The following is a 4,968-nucleotide window of genomic DNA, read 5'->3' as shown; positions in this document are numbered from 1 at the left end:
GAAAAAAGACATTTTTCTGTCATGCTTACAGTTTTATATACTGTTCCTCTTTGCGTGCTCTGATTACTTTGTATCAAGCTCTTCTGGTTCTGTTATTAATATTTTTAAATTGCTATTTGCTTTCCAGCAAGAGGTTTTTATATTCAATAAAGAGATTTTATTAAATAATAAGATATCTGGAGTCTAGTGTGATGTAGTAGTTTCAGTGTTGGATTATGATTCTGGAGACAAGGGTTTGAATCCCCACTCAGCCAAAAGAAACCCATTGGGTGACCTTGGACAGGTCACACTCTCTCAGTCCCAGGCAGGCAAAGGCAAATCTCCTCTGAACCAATTTCACCAACAAAACCCCATGGGATCACCATAAGTCAGAAACAACTTGAAGGCACACACAACAAATTATCTGGAGTCTATATCATATAATTATGTGGAGCTTGTATCTTTGTAAGATTTTATAAGTTGGCTAAAGATGGTTATTTTAATAGAAAATGCATCTTCAAACTGCTTAACTGGTCAGTGTCCATGTGCATGTGTGTATGGTATACGTATGTTTGTGTGTGTGTGTGTGTGTGTGTGTGTGTGTGTGTGTGTGTATACACAGACCCCCTTTCAGGTCTACATAGTTCCTGAAATATTGGCAGTTAACTGCAATTACTTAGGCCCTGTGCAGACCAACCATTAAGGCCGGCCTGGGGGCAGAGTTGGGGCATGGTGTCCATATGACACATGCCCCGACTCTGCCCCCAGGGCACCATGATGGTGCACGGCGTCACGGCACTCCTCTGGCGCTGTGTCCACACAACGCAGCACCAAAGGAGCACCTTAAAGCTGCGGTGCTGCAGCTATCACACCCTTTCCAGGGCACAAAAATGAGCCGCATGGCATGTAGTTGCTGCGGCCCTGATCCAGCACAGCTGAAGGTGGCTGCAGGCTGCCCCTTAGGGGTAGTCTGCACAGCCCCTCAGTTTAACTTAGAATGGTTTTATGCAAGCCAGAATTCTTTCCATGGTGGTTTACAACAGGGCTAGGCAGACTTCAACAACAACTGCTAGGCAACTTTCAGATTTGTGGGGTGGTCTAGTTTTGTTTTTAACTTGGAACCCAAGATGCAACAATTAGTGCCTGATGGGAAAGGCATACACCTGGAATTTAAAAATTCGGAGCCCAGGGTTTTATTTCCCCCTCACAGTCTCACAGTCCTTCCATGCAGAAATCTACTTGATTGCCCCAAGCTCTGTTAAAGCAAAATAAAGCAGGATAGAACTGGGCAGAACTAATTTTGTTATTTTGCTTGTTAAACAATTGGGTGCTATCCTTGCCGAATTCAAATATACAGCCATATTAGTCTGCAGAATCAGTATGTAGCGAGATCTTGTAGCACCTTTGAGACGAACTGGATCTCTTGCAAACCACTCAGATCTTGCAACCAATCTTCCTATCTGTCATTTACAATGCTTAAAATATGTATATCTAAAACCACAAATTAAAAAAGGAAACCTACAGCTAAAAAGCAGTCAAAAGAACTTTACAAACCCAAGCTAATTAAAATGTTCTTTCTGGAGTCCTAAACTAAATTTGTTAGCTGTTGTTTTCATCTGGAGATGTCAGAAGTTGAGTCTGCATCTTTTTGTATGCAAATAATTTGATATTGCCACCACTATACAGTTTCTTGCCTCATCCTTACTAGGAAGATTAGGTTAAAATATATTTATTAGAAGGTTGCAGGTGAACACTTAATATTTAATAAAAACAACACACTGCTGTCACTGATCTTATGTGGTGTTCCTATGACTGTTGAGGAAAGCAAGGTTGCCCCACCATCCTTTTCTGCAAAAGCATGACTAGCAACATCCAGTGCCATTAAGGTGCAAGAAGACTTACATATATATAAAGCTCCTAATGTGAAAGAGGGTGGTAGAAAAAAATATTTGGACCAGCCAGCATTCTTTCCTCTATCTTTGGACAGAAGCTATGTTTGTTGTTAATAACTGACCTTGAGTTGATCTTGACCCATAGCTGTCCCGGGGATGAAACATCTCCAAGACCCTCTGCCCTCCACTGCTTTGCTGTGTTCCTACAAACTCATACTTTTGACCTTAATAAGAGTCAGCCCATTTAGCATGCAGTCTTCTTCTCTTTCTACTTTCCCCCATCTTTCCTAGCATTGCTGGGTTTTTTTCTCATTAGCCTTTCCTTCTCATGATATGTCCAAACTATGACAGCCTAAGTTTTGTCATCTTGGCTTCCAGGGAGATTTCTGGTTTGATCTGATCCAGGGCCCATGTTTGTCTTTTAGGCTGTCCATGGGATCCTCACCACTCTTCTCCAGCATCACATCTCAAATGAGTTGGTTTTCCTCCTATCTTCTTTCTTAACTGTCCAGCTCTCACATCCATACATGGTAATAGGGAAAACAATGGCTTGTACAAATCTGACTTTTGTGTTCAGTTGTATATCTTTGCATTTTAGAATCTTTTCTAGTTGTTTCATAGCCACTCTCTCCATTCTTAACCTTCTTCTGATTTCCTGGCTGCAGTCCCCGTTTCTATCAATGTTTGATCCCAGGTATGGGAATTCTTTTACTACTTCTATTTCTTTATTGTCTAGGTTGAATTTGTCTAGATTCACTATTGTCATTATTTTTGTTTTCTTTATGTTCATCAGCCTAAATGTTGCCAGCTTGCCAGGTGAGATAAGGAGACAGGGATCCTGCACCTTTAATGGTTGTTGTTTTACACAAGCAAAACCTGCTGAAATGCCCTCTTCTATGCTGCTGAAGGAGCAGGAGCCCTGTTCCTTATTTCTCCCAACAACTTTACTAAACAATCAACAGAGCTACTTCACACACAGATGACAAATCCACTGGACATGGACATGTGATTAGTGAACATGGTAGGGCACAGCCCCTCCCACATGTTTGTACAGCTACCCCACTTGGAAATGTGACTTGAGTTCACAACCCACAAAAGAAACAAGGTGACCAGATGTCCTCACCACAAAGGAAGACAAGGCAGCATAATGTAGGCCACTCAAGAAAAATGTAGGACATGCCCAAATAAAAGCTTTAAAAAAAAACCCAATGGAAATATACAGTAAATTCATGTGTCTTGGCCATGCTAAGAATGGAGGACATTTTGGAATTCTTCCTAGACAGAAGGCTGAAATGTAGGACATATCCTGGAAAATGAGGACATCTGGTCACTATGAAAAGAAAGTGTGCTTAGGTGTGGTTAACACACATTTATGGGATGACCGTAGCTGTTTCTTTGCTATGAGCAGGTTAGCCCAAAGTTACAACACCAAGTGAGACAGAGCCTATTAAGAGAGACTGGCTCCCAGTTTATCTTGTTGCCACCACTTCCCTACCCTATATTCTTTAACACATATTCTTTGGTCCTCCAGGTTTTTGAACTTCAACTCCCAAAGGCTCCGTGCAGTTTGACTGTTTGGAGTTCTGGAAGCTGAAGTCCAAAACTTCTGGAGGACCAAGGTTTGGGGATCACTGGTAAAACTGTTTTCCCAACTTTAGTCCCCCAGATGTTTTGGACTTCAGCTCCCAGAACTCCTTAATTGTTTGCCAAACTGACTGGGGTTTCTGGTAAGTGAAGTCCAAAACACCTGGAGGAACAAAGTCTGGGAACCACAGTTTTAACCTTAGCTTTCTTATGGCTAGGATAGCCACACATCCTCTTTTACAGAGGACAGACCTCTATTTGAAGACATCCTCTGTTGTCCCACATTTCAGTCTTCTGTCCTAGAGGAATTCCAAAATGTCCTCCATTCTGAACCATGAATGTATACTTCTATGAAGATGCCCTATATTGTCCTCCATTTCAACCTTCTGTCCAGGAGGAATTCCAAAAGGTCCTCCATTTGGAGCATGAATTCATACTTCTATGAATCATAGAATCATGGAGTCGGAAGAGACCACAAGGGCCATCCAGTCCAACCTCCTGCCATGCAGGAATTCACAATCAAAGCATCCCCAACAGATGGCCATCCAGCCTCTGTTTAAAGACCTCCAAGGAAGGAGACTCTATCACCCTCCGAGGGAGTTTGTTCCACTGTCGAACAGCCCTTACTGTCAGGAAGTTCCTCCTAATGTTGAGCTGGAATCTCTTTTCCTGTAGCTTGCATCCATTGCTTCGGGTCCTAGTCTCTGGAGCAGCAGAAAACAAACTTGCTCCCTCCTCAGTATGACATCCCTTCAAATATTTAAACAGGCCTATCATATCACCTCTTAAACCTTCTCTTCTCCAGGCTAAACATCCCCAGCTCCCTAAGTCGTTCCTCGTAGGGCATGGTTTCCAGACCTTTCACCATTTTAGTCGCCCTCCTTTGGACACGCTCCAGTTTCTCAATGTCCTTTCTGAATTGTGGCGCCCAGAACTGGACACAATATTCTAGGTGGGGCCTGACCAGAGCAGAATACAGTGGCACTATTACTTCTCTTGATCTAGACACTATACTTCTATTGATGCAGCCTAAAATAGCATTGGCCTTATTAGCTGCTGCATCTCACTGTTGACTCATGTTCAACTTGTGGTCTACTTGGACTCCTAGATCCCTTTCACACATAGTTTCATTCAGCCAGGTGTCACCCATCCTATATCTGTGCATTTTATTTTTCCGCCCTAAGTGCAATACCTTACATTTCTCCGTGTTGAATTTCATTTTGTTAGCTTTGGCCCAGCTTTCTAGTCTATTCAGGTCATTTTGAATCTTGATCCTGTCCTCTGGGGTATTAGCTATTCCCCCTAATTTGGTATCATCTGCAAATTTGATAAGTATGCTCTTAATGCTGTCATCCAGGTCATTGATAAAGAATAGCACTGGGCCCAGGACAGAGCCCTGTGGGACCCCACTGGTCACTTTTCTCCAGGATGAAAAGGAGCCATTGTTGAGCACCCTTTGGGTTCGGCCGGTCAACCAATTACAGATCCATGTAACAGTTGCCTTGTCTAGCCC

The sequence above is a fragment of the Sceloporus undulatus genome, chromosome 2 (genome assembly GCF_019175285.1).
Source record: "Sceloporus undulatus isolate JIND9_A2432 ecotype Alabama chromosome 2, SceUnd_v1.1, whole genome shotgun sequence".
NCBI lineage: Eukaryota > Metazoa > Chordata > Lepidosauria > Squamata > Phrynosomatidae > Sceloporus > Sceloporus undulatus.
Note: the sequence above shows the minus strand (reverse complement) of the source record.